The sequence below is a fragment of the Gobius niger genome (assembly GCF_951799975.1).
Source record: "Gobius niger genome assembly, chromosome: 7".
NCBI lineage: Eukaryota > Metazoa > Chordata > Actinopteri > Gobiiformes > Gobiidae > Gobius > Gobius niger.
In genome coordinates this window covers 16,891,886-16,911,152 of record NC_136858.1, presented here as the reverse complement: position 1 = coordinate 16,911,152, position 19,267 = coordinate 16,891,886, and the positions used below count along the sequence as shown (strand labels likewise).

Genomic DNA, 19,267 nt, shown 5'->3' with positions numbered 1-19,267 from the left:
AGGGCCTCGTTTCCTAGTTATCCAGAGTGTTGCTGATTTCTGGAGACACTTTTCTTTTCATGTAGTCCTTATATTTGAAGAGTTTAGTGGTGCTAGGCTAGTGCAAGGCTAGTGCATGTCTATGGTAACTAGTAGCCTGCATTAAAAGAAGTCTGACCCAAGCACAGTGCACTTGAGGCAAATCACTTATAACTCAAGACGACTGATATAAATGTCTGTGTCGACCGAATCATTCTTTAAATAAAACCATGTTGCATTTAAAAACGTATATTTGAGCAGCATCAGGTTTCTGGTTTGTAAGCTACGTTTGGAGGACTACCCAATGATTTTGAAGAGGTTTTTAAAGCAGGCTACTAGTTACCATAGACATGCGCTAGCCTAGCACTAGCCTAGCACCACTAAACTCTTCAAATATAAGGACTGCATAAATAGAAAATATATAAAAATCTCCAGAAATCAACAACACTCTGGATAACTAGGAAATGAGGCACTATGTCAAAAATCCGGAAATATCCCTTTAACCACATCCCTGTTTCTTGCCATAATTTGACAACAGGTTCCCATTAGCTAAGTGCCTGTATTGGGAGGTCAAAATTGCAAGATTTACCGACATTCCTCCGCTGTAAGAGGATGCATTAGGCGACATTATTCGCCAATCTTAAACTTTCTAATGCTGACTACCAACCCCAACAGTGCCAGCGCGTTACTGTAAGAAAAGAAAAAGCAACTGCCCAAGCCCTGTGCCAAAGTACTAAAACCAGTTGGCCTTCGAGTCAAATTGCAACTTCTTTTTCAGGTCTTGGCTTGAGTAAATGATGAATTTCTTTGTCCTGGCCATGTGGCGTTTCAGTTGGCTGCTACTAAAAAGTCATCTTTAAACTATTAAGAACCATCTGTTGACTTGTTGAATATAGCCGTTTAAGTGTACAGTTTCCACACGTTTGCTCGTGGCTGCGCTTGAATGGCGCTTTAGCGAGATAAAATCTTCTCAGTAAAAAGAGGCAATTAGCAACAAAAAGGCAGCTTGGTTGATATAAAGTCATGCTTAACCTCCCCCATTATCTATTAGGAGCATTACAGAACGGCACTTTCTGCATAATAAAAACTTCATACACATCTTCATGATCCCACTTAAAATAGTTTCTCTTTAATTACGCTCACTTGTACATTTTTGCGTGGTGGGGATGTCTAGCGCGCCTCGTAATTGGTGAACTTGATGATCTGTCTCACTACCAATTACCAGCTGAGGACCTGATGCATATGCAGCGCTGGTAAAAAGCAATTAATCTGCAAATTAAAATGAGATCAATTAAGAGAGTGAGTGCAAATGTTCATATTTTCAATGAGTGCTCCTTCACAATTTGACATTTCTAAAAGGAGGAGGATCATGACAGGGCTCTCAACGGGAGAGGCCGACTCACGCATTCGCCGCCAAAAGACTACAACAGTACGAATGAGCTTTTCACAGCAATTTGGTTTTGCATTAGTTTCTTATTATATCTATAACACTATACCAGTTTGGGATAACTCCAAGATCAAATGGAAAATAAACAAATCAGTCTCTATTTGGCACAGAAACAAAACATATTATGTACATCGATCAGGGAGGTGTTTTTTACTGAGACAAGGGGAACGAGTGAATACAAAACACTGCTAAAGCGTCAGTGCAATAACTCTTCTACTAAACAATTTCATCCTTTTTGTACCTAATGAATGAGAATTACTATTTATCAAAGGACTGAAGTTCATTGGCTCACAAGAACAGCCCAGACCCTAACAGACCCTCTGACAGTTCACCACCCAGAAAGGGCTGAGTCTGAACCCCCCACAGGAGACATCTCTGGTGGTCTCCAGCCTTTTTCACTTTACACCCCCATGGCTTTGGAGCACACTTCCACCTGAGCGCCGGTCCATAAATTAACTTTCACACTTTAAATGAAGTCTAAAGGCACACTTATTTAGGCTGGCATTTGACACCATGTTTTAGAATTATTGAGTATACTTTTAATTGCATGTTTTCAATGCCCTTTGTGCAGCAACTTGGGCACCTTTTGGCTGTTGTTAAGATTTTGTTTTGAAGTGGATTTAAATGTGTTTTGTCCTCCTTTAGTATATTGTAAACTGAGACATTTTGTGGGGAGACCACTGTGCATCTAAATAGAAAGCAATTGTATCAACTTACGGGCGAGTTTTCAGCATTTTTGTGAAAGTGACCCTGAAAAGCATTCAGATTAGTTTATTTGAAAGGAGACAGTGCAATTTCATACAACACATGAGCAAACATGGTTAAAAAAGCCAGAATTAGCCAGGCTATTTTTCATCTGTAGTCCCCTGTGACCCTACAAGTTGTGAAATGTGCCTAAACCACATCCCTGTAAAGAATTGGGATGCAACAAATATGTTTGGCATGAGTTTAATTTAATAGTTTCCTCTTTCATTGAAAAAAATCTGGTATATTGCCTTTAAGGTGACTACACGTGTATTTGAATTGCCTGATTTAATGAGGCCTAGTACAACTTGTTTTCTTGACAAAGAATGTCATAGTTACAAGTGGACAGTAAGTGGTTTTGACACTCTAATAGGAAATAGCAAACATGAAAGATTATGTTGCTAAAGATAGTAATGAGATCATCGGTGTCACAGTAACCTATGGAATGTGACAATAAGCCAGCAGTCACCGCATTAATAAGGACTCCAACAGGCATCTATGTTAATTAAGCCTTTAAAGCAGTGCCTATGGATTTCCTTGTCATTAGCCACGTGACTGACAAAGTGAGTGATAATTGCAGTGTACTAGCAGTGGCTTCATCAACCTGCTCACAGCATTAACATCTTGTTAGCTCCTCGGATGTGCGTTATAATACAAGCAGACTGCATGTTAGTGGTGTTAATGGGGTTAAGGAAAGGCCAAGTCGCCCCAGAGGCCGCCTATCTGCGAGCCGAACGCCACTGACCTACATTAGTGCAGAACACTAATAAACACACCCCGCTCTCCTGTATTCTGCTTCTGTCTGCCTGTGAAATGATTCCATCTGTCAGTCTCAGCTGGGCTGCAAGAACGCCGCCCGACACTGCGGCCCACACAGACGAGATGACTGCACACGGCACGGGGCCGCGCTGGGTTTCTGCAGTCTCTAGAGAGGGGGGTGCTCTGTGATACTTTAGAATGTTTATGAAGAGTGGACAGGGCAACTTTGGTCGACAACTCGATCAAAGCAGTGATTAAAGCTGAACTCAAAAGCAATGTCATGACCTTTTGTTCTATTGTTCCGCACTTTCAAAGTACACACTGAGAAATAGTGTTTAATTGGTTTGACATTACTGGAATGCACTTTCTATATTTTAGTTTAGAAAGTGCATATTATCTTTATAGTCATTATTAACTTCTACCTTTATGTCCTTGGCTTACATTTTGTTTCACTAAAGGGTTGCTGAGATCTTTAAAGGAAAAGTTCACAGTTTTTCCATACTGAGATATGTTCTTACATGAGCTTAGACGAGTTGATATGTACCTGTCTGGTCTTTGTGCGTGCCCTCAGTCACGCAAAAAGACCAAAGATGGTGTTAGCATTTGGCTTCTCCCAACATGTTCCTAGAGCTCCAAACGGGGGTGAAGTAGGAAGCTACCACGCTCTTCCACGGGCACACACAAAGACCAGACAGGTCAGGTATGTATCAACTCGTCTAAGCTCAGGCAAGAACATATCACAGTATGAAAGAACTGCGTTCCCTCAGTCATGCAAAAAGACCAAAGATGTTTTTAGTATTGACCTCTCCCAGCATTTTCCTATATCTCAGGTTGGAAAAACAGTGAACTATTCCTTTAATATGATAATACATCTCCATTTAAGTGTGGGGGATTAGCAACATTTGCTGGTTATTATCATGTTAACAGACAGCAGTGTCAAGAGGGAAAACAAAGAAGGGCACAGATAATGATGGTAAGTTTTAAAATATAGAAACAAAATCAATGCGTCTATCGCATTTACATAAATGCCCTAAGCATTCCTTTCATACAAAATAATGTGGCTGGGAAGAAACAAATTCTTTTTGCAGGCAGTAGAGAGAAAACAAATGAACTTTGAGAGGGTTCATAGGAGTTTAAGAGAATTTACAGTCAACCCAGCACTCTTTTTTGTTATTACATACAACATTTTATCCATCCTCCTCTTATTTCAACAGAATTTAACTCTGGTCTCCCACTTCTCTTCACATTTAAATTACTACTTCTGGGCAAACAAGGAAAACAGTGGTTTGTGAGTCAAACAAAAATGGTCTAAAGCACTCCGGAGTTGAAACGTTCCTAGCAACCGCCGTTCTCTGAGACATGATTGGCATATCTAAGTAATTACGCAGTTTGTTTGGTAACAACGGAGTCGCTGACCAAGGACAGCAGCGGCGCCAACAAAGACAATCAGAGTGCACTTGAGCACTGAGTAAGACACAGGCAGAGCAGGGGCAAGATGGATTAGCCGGCGCAACTGTTGTTTAGAGAAAAGAAAAGGACACCGGGTTTAGCGGTGATGACGGGCGCGCGGAGGTCAGGGCCAGGGAATAACCAAGGGAAGTCGAAAACAAAACAACAAAAAAAAACCTGCGCAGCGAGGTTTCTGATCTAAAAACTTCCCCTCGAGGCTGGAGAGACCTGAACACATACGAGAGCGAGTTATCAGCCGTTCATCATAGGGCGCGCGGAGAAATGAAAACAACTTCCCTGTGGCATCTTCCGGGCAAAACTAACAAAACAAAGCCTGGCGCAGAAAAAAAAAAAAGAAAAAAAAAATGGCAATATTATCGCTACCTGAATAAAGCGAGCGGTGCGTGAAATTCAACTGAGATGTTCCCCCTCGCTCCATCAACTTTAAGACTTCCGAAAAACAAATTGATCTTTCTGGCAGAAGTGAATGGACGCGGTGTTGGATAATAACGGGATCTTCATCTTTTTGAATTAGGGGCAGCTTATTTTAAAATTGGATAGCTGTAGGTAAAGCGTATTCTCCGTGTGTCAGCAGAAACTCAGACGAGGCAAAGTCCTAACATACTGCAGCTTTGTTATCTCGCTAATGGACTGGCCTCTGTTGTCTGATGGGGGGGGGGGGGGGGGGGAGAAAAACCTACAAAATGTAAAACGGGTTAACAGTGATTAAATTAATAAACGCACTGTCTCCTATAGCGCAAACAGTCGCAATAAAACATTTTAAAAAACGCAACAGAACTCCACAAGTCTCGGCGTGTGTGAATGCTTTGTGATTGATGGCGCGCATGAACAAAACAGAGCAAACATGTGTTTAGCATGTAAAAAGAGCATTTCACCCAGGAGACAAAAAATCCAAACTGTAGAGATCAAGTCCCAGGGGAAGTGTTTACCCAGCACTGAGTAGGAGGGACTCTGTCAAACATTAACCCTCTGCAAATCCTCTTTGTTCGGGATCAGGAATCACACATCTCCATACGGCAGTAAATCAAACATCCTTCTGAGCGAACAAGCTGATGAGTTGAAAAGCCAACCGTCCCACTGAGCTTCTCGGCAGCGCGGAATCAAAGAACTAGCCCCGGGCTCACCAAACACTGATCATATCCATATTCATAATGGAGATATAGCTGAGGTGATAAGACGCCATCGCTCAGCTTCGCCACTCACATTGTCAACACTTTTAAACTGGGGGGGGGGGGGCTGACAAGATAATACACCATTTCATGTAACACAAGAGCGACGAGAGGCGGAACAAGGAGATACTGTATAATAATTGCCGCGATGTGATTTTGTGCATGTGTGTCAGTGTAGATACAGCAGTGATCCGCCGCTCATTTCAATCAATAGGAAGTACAGTCTCTCACTTAACTGTGTGCTTTAGGAGTCAAATGGATCCATGGACAGCTGCCAGAATTTCCTGTCTGGGTGTCTGCCAACATTTAAGCAAGTAAAAGGCTGTTAAATGCATAAAAAGCATGATATGAAGGCACTTTAACCCAGTGTGTTACAGCAGCGATAGCAGGCAGCAAAGGTGAACTTAGGGATTAAAAAAAAAAAACTGCGTTCTTTGGACATGCTAATATTCACAGATTCACCTCTTGGACCTACCACATTCAATAAATCAAGACGAGAGACCTTTTCAACATAGTTTCACAAGAAATTGCTCTGTCTCTTCTGGTAGACATCTGTGTGTCTTTAAGTGAACTAGTAAAACACCTCAATATTTTATCTCTAGCCTCTTGTTATGTGAAGCAGCACGTGTCAACAACTGCCAACTGGATAAATTACATTAAAGCAGCAAACTAAAATTATATTCATGTTAAAAATGGAAATAATGCAGGGCTGAGAGCCTTGCTGAGAAAACCTGTAATCCAGGGTAAGAGCCAGGAGCAAACCAAGGCCATGAGGCCACACACAGAAAGCAGGTCAAAGTCCAGGGGGATTCATGGCACTCATCTGGCCTCTAACACACGGTGCACAATAAAACTGAGACCTAGAGCTTCACTGCAGGGCTGCCCAGTCCAAACCCCAGGGGCCCGGGCTGAAACAGCAGCCCACTCTGACACAACATCTGAAAGCTTGTAAAACAAGCTGTTAAACTTTATCTGCATCATAACCAGCGCAGTAATATTCTACAGATGCCAGATCTTCAAAACTCCCCCAGGGTTTGTTCTGAATATAAGCTGTTCTTTTTGCTTATGTGCTGACATAATCACACTCATAAAAGAAACAAACTCATCATTTATTTGTGTATGAAAGAAAACTTTAGACTCATCATTACCAGTTGCCAAAATTAACTGATGCGTCGTCTACATCGCTCTAAAATAGCACTCTGACCAAGGGACTGCATACTGCACTCTTCCAGATTGAAACATCCTATTAGCCTGCACATTCACCCAGCTATTAGCATTTAAATATGCAGGAGCTGTGCTCCTTTCAAAATGCCATTTTTACTCTGCTGCAAGGAGAGTTCTCCAGTTGTCATAAACAACTTTTTTTCAAGGACCTTTTCAAATGTCAGGGCCAATCAAACACAACACGACAGGTCTCTGGGTAGAAAAATACAGCTCAGAGGGCAAAGAAGAAAAGAGGACTTAGCATGCATATTCATGTGGCGAATGTTTGCAGAGGCAAAACACTTTGTGTGGTAAGAGACAGCTAAAAAAATGCATGCTTTTTAACTCTTTTCTCCCCCTTGGCGCGTCCAAATGTCAATGTCACAGACCCACAATAGCCGCAGCTCCGAGTGCCCACCAGTGACTCCCACAACTCAGACTCCTTTCTTCCTTTCACGCCGTCAGCAAATTCAGCCAAAAAACTTTTCTGTGTGAAGTGGTGCTCAGCAGAAAGGCAAACAAACAGAGCCATCTCTCCGCTGGCCCCGGCCCACTTCAGCATTTTAGACATCTCTTTCACTTTGTGCTTCCCTAACATCAGCAGGATGGATCCTCCTGACACAAGTCTATGTCAGCTGGTCTGAGCAGGGCGCTCTCTCTGACACAAAGCCCTTCCTCCAGCAGCTGCCATCTCGCCGCTCAGACGCTGAGGCAGGAGAATACCTACCGTACAGGAAGGAAGAGGAAATAAAACACAATACAGCAGGCTGGGTTTTCACTGTGTTCTGTGTGATCTTTGTACCAAACTTCACCAGCTCTCACACAGACTGGGATCTCTGCTCTCTCCACTGTATCAGCCCCGCTCTCCACTTCCTGTCTCTTCATTAGTCTCTGTCTCTCTCTGGCTCCAGCAAGGCACTGTCATCCAGGAGGACATTATTAGCTGTCAGCATTTACAAGCAGCGTAGCAACAGCGACGGCAGGAACAGTTTCATAACAATGCTGTGCAAAACGCCTCTCCTCTGTCCCAGGGAGGAGAGAGGGCAGCCGGGACAGCCCGCTGAGTGCAGATGGTGCTTTGTCTTTACTAGTACTTCCAAAAGTGTCACACAAACGCACTGCCATAGTTGGACGCCAGTGCCACTATTCATTCCTAAATCCTGCGAGGTTTGCATGAAAGTTAATGGCAGGTGTTTAAAGCCCTCGCCATGGCAAGCGAAGGGGAGGAGGGGTTAGGAGGAGAAATCGCTGTTGGCAAACACTTCACCAGGGCGGCCATAGCGCTGCTCTTAGATTTTCAACTGTGCCCGTCCATCCATCCGCTCTTGCATAATGCCCACCAGTGCAGTTGAGAGCAATTAGGGCTTCTTTGGAGGGAAATGGCTGGTCATTAACGAGGAGCAGTGACGGGCGACACACTGAGATGCTTTACACCTGGTGGGAGGTTATTAGACGGCCAAGTGGTGTGAGCCAACTCCCACCCACATAAACACAGGCCACGGTAAACATCCTCCACTGTAACCTCTGCTCATACAATGAGTTAATAATTTAAGGAAATGCTTTTTTAATCATCCACCAGCAGTCTCAATGCTATGGCTTATATAAGAGCTCTCATTAATAATGCACAGCTTACGGTTTACTCTGCTGCAGCTAATTGTTTTATGCTACTTTTGCTTAAACATTTACTTAACTCTGCCAAGATAAAGACAAGGTACATTTTAAGATGGACAGTTACTACAAACCAGGGCCTGTCATTACAAGGTTACAACATATAAATAACCTACAGCCACATCTTTAAATGTTGATAAGAACAAATCAGACAATAAATCACTGATATTATACAAACATCCAGCGAAGTCCATTGTTGCTGTTTAGTTTATTTACTATCTTTTACAGGATTTAATTTTGTCCTGTAGCATCAAAAGTATTTATACATACATAGGCTTTCATCAACAATAGAATAGATTATATTGAGGAAGCTGACTTTAAAGGGGGTGTATTATGCAGAATTGCTATATAGTTATAATGTTGTTCTCTCATCAAAAACTAACCTGGAGCTGCGTTTTCAGTCACTAGCTCATCTTTCAGTAATCTTAAAGCCTTCTTCAGTGGCTGTAGTGGCAACTCCTGAAAAACAAATTTTCCCAAAAAGATTCTCCTGAGGTCGTCCTACGTATCCAGGAAATGCTTTCCTCACCTCTCGATCTCTTACTCAGCTTAATCCTCTCATCACAAAGGGAAAACACTCACATAACTCACTACGGCCACCCACTCCGAGCAGTGTATATATCATTCCTTTACTGAAACAGCTGCACAGCAAAGGGAGCGGGGTGGGAGGAGCTTATATGGGGATTTGTTTCAGATCAATATTACATTTTCTAACAAATGTCTTTGACATTAAACCAAATAGCTGTCAGAAGCATAATACCTCCTCTTTAAACTTTATCTAAAAGTGTTATGGCATATTGAGCAAGCAAATTGAACGCTAAACTTTAGAACCTGGCGCTGGTAGGGCAGTATATCATGAAGTGTTGTCTCAATTAAAAACTTAATGTTTTAAAATACAGCCCTGGCATATAATCCACTTGTATCCTGGCTACTGCTGAGACGATGATAAAATACCTCATTGTGAGTTGGCAGCGCTGTGCCAGCTCGTGTGGTGCCAGTGTAGCAGGAGCTTGCTGTACCCGTTTTTAAAAAGTAAATCTGACAGACTTTTTTTCTGCAACATTTCCAGCAAACAATGAATGATGTTTCTATGCCTACCTTATCCAACAGCACACACATAAACTTAAGAGCATCCTGGGCATGTGCTGGTAGACTGGACAAACAGGCTTTATCAGCACAGGAAATCACTCGCACCTGCTGCTGCCGCTGCCTCCGAGAGTTCACATCAATTTGACTCAAAACTACTTCTCACAACTGGAAGACAAAAGACACCATATAACCGGAACAGGTGCAGGAAAGTGGAACCATTATGCAAAATAACACAGCCGCCCGGGTTTTTGTTTGAGCTCAAGAAAAAAGCAACAACTTAAAAAAAAAAAGTGCATTTCTTTCCTCAAAGATGTATCAAATTTCCACTTTCATGTACACCACAATAAGACTGGCGCACATTGTTTTGACAGGTGCGAAGGGTGCTGTCGCTAAACAAAGAAACACACACACGAAAAAAAAAAACACAGACTAAAGATTTGCAGCTGTTTTCACTGAGGATGACTTTTAATCACACCTGGAAGCTCGGCGGCCGACTGCGCCAGGCGGTTTATATGTGGGTGACACCGAGCTGTACATTTTCGCCCCTTGCAGATGGCACAGTGTAATTTCACACCCATTACCTCCTTCAGCACAATGCATAGCGCTCTCACATGACTGCGAAATCCTCTCAAACCAACTCCTACGGGAACTTTTAGGGAGCCGTTAGAGCCCCGGCCATTATGGGAATTCTCGGCAGAGTTCACGAGGGCCATTTCAGCCGCGTCCAAATCGCGGCGTTAAATGGGAGTATTAGGCTACGAGGATATGATTAACCCGTTGTAAATGCCTTCGCTTGAAAACAGCCCCGGTCGAGTCGCTGTCGGGTTTGAGCACTTGTTCACAATCAGACGGAACTGCAATTTGAACGGCTCAAATCGGCAAATACTGCAATTATTTCGGTCGTGCAATGTCCTAATCTCTATGGGTTCTTACCTGCTAATCCAGTAGTTTAAATCAATAGTACGAACCAAGTTAAAACATTCATTTCCAGATTACAAGCACTGCAGTTTTGCGAATGTTTTGAATGAATCACGATACAATTTCCAAAATTCTGTTATTTCCTGTTGATCATAAGGCTAACTATCAAAAACTACCACAACAGTTATCATCACGCATTCCTAGCAAGCCCCCTGACCCACTGAAAATGGTCCCGTGACCTACTTTTGGGTCCTGACCTTCCAGCAGTTTAAACAAGCCCTGAAATGCATGTGATTCTCGCATTGCAGCCATGTTAGTTTAGGAGTTCATCCGTCTCCATCTCAATTAAGATTTATTTTTTTCTTCTTCCCAGACATAGGGCAGCCCTAATTCGCGCTTTCCTATTCTCCCCTTGTCCGCCAGTCCAATCCTGCCAAGATCCACGGTTTGATAAGTGCGAGAGGAAGAAAAAGAAAAGTAGGACATGACAGCAATGCAATAAACAGCATGGGCTCCCTGTCCAATAACAAGACGGCGTTGAGCGGAGTGAGAGACAGCACCTGCGCTTTCAAAAGCTATCATCTCTCCCTGCACCGCTGCTCCTGCCCCCCCCCTCCTCCTCCTCCCTCTCTCTCTCTCTCTCTCTCCCTCTCTCTCTCTCTCTCTCTGTGTCTCTCTGTTCTGAAAAACACAGCACAAAAACAAGAGAAATGAGTGGCTACGCAAGCATGTAGCGCTGCCGATCCGCCGTGTACAACACCGCTCCGTACAAGCACAAATCATGTTCATAATCACAGCACACTGACTCCAGCAGCCACCGGGGAATACACGCTGAGGCAAATGACACTCGCACACATACTCATAAGGCACAGGCGCCGGCGACGATAGCTCCTATCAAACAAGCTAGGTAGCATTAATGTAGATTTTTTTTTGGGGGGGGGCATTTCTTGGCTTTTTCCACCTCAGCGATGAATCCAAAACAACCTGATAGGAGCTGTCATGTACATTGCGATGCTACGTGATGCTTTTTTTCTTTTTCTTCTATCCCCCCCCCCCTTTTAACCGCGCTGGGGAGGCCACGCTTTCATATCTGAACACGGGCACAGGCCAAAGAGACAGGAGAGGAAGTTTGAGCCCCCTGGGGAGTGGAGGCGAAGGATGAGGGGGGGAAAGGGATGGAGAGAGAGAGAGAGGAGAGTGTGTATAAGAGTACAGAGCGCTGAATAGTTGAGAAATATGAATTAAAAATCAAGTAGGATGCATTTTGGGGGAAACTTCAACTTCAAAATGACAACAGCTCCTCTTACTGTGTTGGAGAACTGTATATATTTCCATCATTTCACCCCCCCCCCCCCCCCACCAGTTTGTAGTTGGACTTGTGTTGCTTCCAATTCGCAAAGCCTGAATGTTCGCAACTTTTTCTTGTAAATAATTGAATCACATCGCACGCTTCGTTTCCCTTTTACTTCTGTTTTCATTGTGAATCCGAGCCAACGCGGGCGAGTAATTCCCCGTCGTAGATCAATAAAGTCTAAATTACGAAAACAGAAAGGTGTTGCAGCGTGGCTATAACCTAATGACTGATTCCGAGGTTGAAAAGCAAACATTTACCCAAACTACAGCCCGCCTCTGATCCACCACAATGGGCCCTTTTTTTCCCCCCTTCTCCTTCTTCTTCTTCTTCTTCTTCCCCCTGTGCGGCCAGACTCCTCGCTAAGTTACCCTGCCTGTAGCGACCATGCCCACAGGGGGAAGACGAGAGAGAGAGAGAGAGAGAGAGAGCAGATGTCCGTTTGCCAAGCGGCACATCTGCATACAGCCTCCAATCCCCACCCCTTCACTGGCCAGACAATAGAGCAGCCCCCTACCCCTCCACCTCCTCCATCACCACCTCCACTGTCTCCTTTGAGGTCCAGCTCCGCCGAAGCTTCCAAAAGACTCCCAAGTTTTTTTTTTGTTTTTTTTTTAAGCACTGCCAACACTCAACCTGGCAAAAAAAAAAAAAAAAAAAAAAAAACTCAAGGAACACACACTTGATGTTAGTTGCAAGAAAATGAAGAACTTCGGTTTGTGATCAGTATATGGAGTGTGACATAATGCACCTGTTCTTTTGATATGCAGGATTTCTGTGGAGGTAAAACAGAAGAAAAAAGAAGGAGAAAAAAAAGCCTGTTTTGCAATTCAATCAGTCAATCAAAAACACTGGCCTCGTAGTGCTTCACACAGGCGCCATATGGAAGTACACTGGCTGTCAGTAGATCTTGTTATATTATTACAGCCATGATCTTGCATGTGGCAGACCTGAAATGACTAATACGGTTAAAAAGTTAAGCAAACAGCATTCCTTACCTTAAACCCGCGCGGGTCAATAAAGAAATGTGACTTGTCTAGATAATGGCCATGATCACCAGAGGAGAACTGGGTGTGTGCTACTAACCCACACACGCCTCACTCTATACCTCAAACTTTTATGTCGCCATTAAAATAGTCTAGTAACTTTTCCACACGCGTTGAACAATAGGTCAAACTTGCAGTGTGCTTAAACATGGCCGTTCCAGTGAGTGCACGGCTCGTTAGGAAGTTAATAGCGGCTATTCCCACATCCCTGGAGCGGCGCGAGGAGGACATGCTAACGCGCCGCTCCCGCCCCTCCCCGTGTCCCTCTCCCCGCTGATGGCGCAGGGACACATGGACAGCGATGCGAGCATTGCCTTCAAAAACTATTAGCGAAATATATTCTGAGAGCACCTTGAGGATAATGTGGAGTCCTACCTCGACGGGCTGTTCACTGGGAGTTCAAGCGTCGGCTTTGGGGGCTCCAGATATAGCATGGCAGGCTACGCATTTCAAATTCGCTTGTTATCTCGGATTTAGATAATGATCCACCTTTAGATGAACTTAATCCTGAAGGCAGCGGGACCAGCTCCGGCGCTGAGGACACGGTAGTCGGTGTTTAACGCGGGGAAGTCGCCGCTGCTCTGCCTGGTTATCCCGCTGTTTACTTGGACGCTTCATAAACACTCCTATTCTTTTCCTCCTGCCAGAATTGAGAGGTGTGTATCAGTTTGCTTTTCCCTTTTTTTTCCTCGCTCGCTTTTTTGAACGAGGCGGAGCCTTTGCCCACTTGTCTCGCGCACGCGGCTCGCGCGCTCACACACCAGAGCAGGGGGCACTTCAAACAGACACTTCTCAGATGAGAGACATGGGACAGTGGGAATTTTCGAGAAACACGCTTTGATTGGAAAGGGCTATGGCCGCTTCAAGGCTTCATGCGTCTTTCTTTTCCTCTTATTTAACTCTTTGACTGTTCTTGACAGACATTTTTACACATTTGAGGTTTTTGTGACCGACTGAAGACCACGGGGAACTCCGAGGGGACTTCGGCTTATCTAACTACTACACTACTGGGAACGAGCACTCAGGGGAGACACAATATTTTACAAACAGATAAAAGATTTGCATTTAACTCAATACTTGTCTCTTGGAAATCTGAGAATACTGTCCAGTGTAAAACATAACAATTTCGATGATTAAGTAAGATTTGTTTTTCTATGTGCGCTTAGATCACACCACATGCAAACAGCCTACCCAAACTACACAGAATAAAACGGCATAATAAATGAGCCGAGTGTGACCAGTATTCATGAGTGTGCAGCCCACGGAGAGGTAATTAGATGTTCATTAATGGTGTCAACATACAGTCACAAATATTTAAGCCCTTGCTGCTGTTTGCTCTCCGCATTCTCCCCCCCTTTCAGCCCATTCAGAAACAGAAAACACCCGGTGCAGCTGTGCCTTGATGTCACGAGCTAAACATGCAATCTATATTCTTCCATTTTTACATTCCAGTGTCAGCAGACGAATGTGCTCAAACTCCATTTACTGGAAGTGCATTAAACGCTGCAGATGGTAAGCAGCATCTCTTAAATTACCATGGCCATTTTGATGCGTGTGTATTTTCACTCCCAAACACCAGTAAGTCTCAATGTTTTCATCTTTTCAGAATAAATAGGCAATTCCCAGCGTGCTTATACACCTTTTGTTTTGCATCTTTTATGCGGTGCCATGAATTGAGTCAGTGTGTGGTCTCACGCTGTCCAGAGGATCTTTCCCCGTGGTCACTTTGTCTCCGGCATAATGTAAGTACCGGGAATGCACCCAAAACTGTTATGAAAAAAGAAAGGGGAAAAAAAGACAGGGGACACCAACCCAATGTGTTTGAGATTGATAAACTAAGCGAGGCACAGCGTTTCACAATATGGAGCCCAAGTCAAGCGTAAGATTATTCCTTCTCAAAATCAATAAAATAGCATTAACAAATCAGATCAGTGTGCCAAGAAGAAAAATGGCTGATTTCGCGATGTAGCGTGCTCCACTTTGACATATGATGAAGTATGTAATGCATATTTGTTGCCACTCTAAATTCAATTGTGTCACGTGGGAGATTTATCTACAATGGCTTTTTATGCTGTTATTATAATTGGATGCATGCGCCACAGATTGAGTTGTAAAAGTCTTGGTACAGGGAATTGATTGTGTGGTGTAAAAATGCAGGGTTGTAACCTGAGACAAAGCTGTATTGTGGTATTGTTAATGCAAAATACTACTACTTGACGTTTGCATGTAAGATTTGACTCATCTTTGGTATAGGTTGTGTTTATGTGACGTCCTGATATTGAGGCTGAAGACTAGGCTTTTACCAGCCACGTTGCAGATTTGTTGACGTTAATATCTCTATAATTATTGGGCCGAAACAAAAACTGGCATAAAAGCTCAATATCCTCTCTGTCACTACAAATTACCTTAAGCTATCAATGTTGTCTTCTCCAGTGGCTGTTCTAAACATTGTAGTGGCAGCTCCCAAAAAACACATTTTCCCAAAAAGCTTCTCCTCCTGAGGTCGTCCTATGTATCCAGGAAACGCTTTCCTCACCTCTCGATGTCTTACTCAGCTTAATCCTCTCATCACACATAACTTACTATGGCCACACGCTCCAAACAGTGTATTTTTAAAATTCCTTTATTGAAACAGCTGCACAGCAATGGGGAGCAAGAGCAGTGGGAGTGGGGGGGGGGGGGGACTTATATGGAAATGTGTTTCAGGTCAATATTACATTTTCTAACAAATGTTTCTGACATTAAACCGAATAGCTGTCAAATGCATAATAGCCCCTCTTTAAACTTCATATAAAAGTGTCATGGCATATTGAGGAAGCAAATTGAACGCTACTCTTTCAGAACCTGGGGCTGGTAGGGCAGTATATAATGAAGTGTTGTCTCAATTAAAAACTTAATGCTTTTTTTTTTTTAAATTAAATTAATTTAGAATTGTCTCGTTTCCTACTTTTTTGCAGCCAACTTAAGACTAATTAGACAACAAAGTCAAGTAAGAGTAATGTTGTAGAGAGTACAGTATGCACTTACATTGTTTTCATTCAAAACGACTGTTACGGACTGAGTGGCAAAAACAAATAATAGGTATACCCTATAAGTACATCAAATATCATCAAAGCGGGTCAAGCAAAAACCACTCTTAGAAGTCCAATCTTCTCAAAAGGTTAAGTAAATGTACCTCTAACTCATTACTAGCTAGCGCTGGAAATATCTAAATCCCAAAAATTCGACCAAAAATGCTAATTAATTACAGTGTTTGTTCTGCATGGGATTAAAGGAACGCCAGAGATTAGACTGTACTCGAATGTTACACACTGATTGGGTTTTGTTTGCACATGACTTGTTAAGAGCTGACAGTCAAACCGCACACCCCTCTAATCTCTCCACTGTACACTGGGTATTTGAGAGGATCAGTAGCGTGTGACTGCATATTTCTGCAGACAGACATTATTTCTTCCCTCAATTCCTCCTGGCAGAGATCTGAGTATTTGACCTTTTTAAAATGCAAAGCGATTCTTCTTACTCCGCGGAGAGTGAACGGTGCGGCTCATGATTGTGCTACTAAATTTGAGGGACTTAATGCGGTAACTCATGAAGGAGTTTTTTTAGCGCACCTGCCTCGCTTACACCGATACAATAACACCTCCAAGGGTTATGTTAATCTTAAAAGACGGTTTATTCTTATGCTGCTGCACTCCGCGGCTCATTTGAATTGAATATTCCAGCGCCGCAACCTTGAATCAATGTGTTGCTCTTAAATCAACTCATAGCTTGAGCATTTTCACTCCGTCTTGCGCAGTCAAAATAAACTACATTGTTCGGCCTCCGAGCTCTCTGCCAGTCATGAGCATTACCGCTACATAAATCACAATTCACCAGACAGTTATTTGACTAATGACAAAAATGTTGAGCTAATTTGGTATTAGCATAGCGCTTGATGATTAGCAGGCGCACAAAAGTGAAGATCGCGTACAAGCCCGGGGAACCTAACAGAATGTGACATACATAAGGGATATTGTAATGAGCGGCTTATGGGGGTGTAATTTACATTTTATTATAATGTCAGATTGCTAAAGTATGCCATTGTGCTCCACGCGCCTCCTCCACTAAGTGCACATGCGGCGGAAGAATGTGTTTTAACATTGCTTTAGAGATGGCACAATGCGATTCAGATAGCAAACAAAAGCTCTCTTGCCGCACTCACGTCGACTGTAATTATGTTGGAGCACATTAAGGCCTCTGACACATGGGTAGCAGCATCAGCCGCAGCCTGTGGAAGACACTCTGATACCTAACCCGCCTCGGTCCGGAATGTAAATGAAGCGCATGCACTTCTTAGGTTTATTTGATTGAAGTGTGAAATTGCTTAATTAAACTTGGGTTGAAGCCCCTTGATAATTTTTGTGGGTTCCTACAAGGACAGATTAGAGCATAATGTTGAGTGGCGATAGCGTGCTAGGTGCAGCAGGCTGTTTTGATCTTCCTAAACAACATTAGGTTAAGCAAATACTGTATCACAATCTATTTTTTCCCTGGGTCGCCATACAAGTCCATATTTACATAATAATCCAATGCAGATGTACACATAGACAAACCAGGCTTTGAAAATATTGCAAATGTAAGCAGATCATTCAATGTCAACAGTGTAATTAGCTCAAGCCAACATCAGATATTGAACAAATAACATGTCTGTGCTTGGATACAGGGAATTGACTCTGTGCATAATTTCAAATCATAACAACGCCGCCCTAGAAGTGACTTCCTGTTTCGATCCAGCACACCAAAATAAAAGCACCATCTTATTCATTAGTTCAGTAGTTCATTTGTTGAGCTTTATTTGTGCCTAACTATTAACAGACAAAACACTTAGTGTGTGTATTTAATTATATTCTTGTAATGTTGCAAGTACCTGCTCAACTAATCAATGAGAGGAGCTGTGTGCTTTTATTTTGGCGTGCTGAATCGAAACAGGAAGTGACTTCTTGGACAGTGTTGTTATAATAATAATAATAATCTTAATAATGCATCGTTTTTATATAGCGCTTTTCTGGACACTCAAAGACACTTTACATTGCACTATTCATTCACTCCATAGTCGGTGGTGGTAAGCTACTATTGTAGCCACAGCTGCCCTCGGGTAGACTGAGCGACGCAACCAGTCTGCGCCATCGGCCCCTCCGACCACCACTCACTCACGCACTCACTACATTCACTAGGCTTCCTGGTGTTACCAAACGGTCTCCCATCCAAGTCCTGCCAGGCCCTTCCCTGCTTAGCTTCCAAGGTCTGACGGGATTGGGCATAGCAAAGGCAGTATGGCCACAATTGATTTGAAGTCATGAGTCAATTGAGTTTATATTTCAGTTTCAAGTCAACCGTTTTTTAGATAGTAAGAACTACTGTCACTGAAGAACGAAAAAACAATCTAATATCAATGTATAGTGCAGAGTCTTTCTAATACCAAGTCCTACCGGAATTGTTTTTGTCCCCTTCAAAAAAGTATGGAATCAGAAAACTATTGGCAAATTTGGGATTTCCTTTTATTGCAGCATGTGATCAAAGTATAATGAGTAAAAGATGTCTTCCGTTCCTTTGTTGTAGCTGTAGATGTGTCTGACATACTCCCCCTACCAAGGCACTGACATCACACAGGTGCAATAAGTCAATAACTATTGTAAAAACATTCTAGTCTGCACACACAACATACGCTACTCAATGTGTACATTATAACACATCATTTACAACAGGACTTCAGGCTTCTCTACTAAGGTATTTTGGTCCTTTATATCACTGAGCACCAAAAACATTGAAAGACGGGATAAAGCGATGAAAATATAGTGTGCAAGGTGTGTGTTCTCACTTCAAAACACCCTTTTAGTTAATGAGATTAAAGACTCTGATGTTGAGGTTATGAAGGATCAGTGCGCGTGGAACGAGGAGGTGGAGCTTCTTAAGTACTGATGAAATACTCAGTAATACCACAGATATGACGGGAAACTGTGGCTCCTTTTGATCCCAAATACATATTTTGAAGGATAGCGCTTCCAACACCGGCTCCATATCACTAAGCAAATAAAAAGATATGCTTGAAGTGCCACAATCTATCCAGCATGAATCGCACTCTTTACAATTGGCATTTCCCATATCAATTTGCTTCATGCCTCCACGTCTGCTTTTCACTAAATCGCGCCAGATTTTCCTCACATTAACTATGCATAATAAACCCATCCATCCTTGTATAAACTATTTTGCTGCCTCGCCTTCTCTCGGGAGTGATACTTGTACAGACTGCAGCTTGTAGGTCTTTGTTTACGACGAGCCTAATGTAATTATACTCACCACCTACATACGAATTAGCATGCAAAGCGTGTCGGAGAGGCTGAAAAAT

At 42.9% G+C, this 19,267-nt stretch overlaps 2 protein-coding genes across 5 annotated transcripts in view; one reads left to right on the top strand and one right to left on the bottom strand.

Moving 5' to 3' along the window:
* Positions 1 to 13,594, bottom strand: part of ctbp2a (C-terminal binding protein 2a) — a 72,685-nt gene extending 59,091 nt beyond the window's left edge. The window contains exon 1 of one of the 4 annotated variants that reach the window (XM_079559567.1): positions 13,258 to 13,594. The gene's annotated coding sequence lies outside the window, so the exon portion shown is untranslated. Of the gene's footprint in view, positions 1 to 13,233 lie in introns of all 4 variants that reach the window. The other 3 variants (XM_079559564.1, XM_079559563.1, XM_079559566.1) reach the window with 3 other exon arrangements.
* The window catches only part of edrf1 (erythroid differentiation regulatory factor 1), a 38,509-nt gene continuing 29,437 nt past the window's right edge, over positions 10,196 to 19,267 (top strand). Inside the window, exon 1 of the mRNA XM_079559548.1 lies at positions 10,196 to 10,202. The gene's annotated coding sequence lies outside the window, so the exon portion shown is untranslated. The remainder of the gene's footprint in view (positions 10,203 to 19,267) is intronic.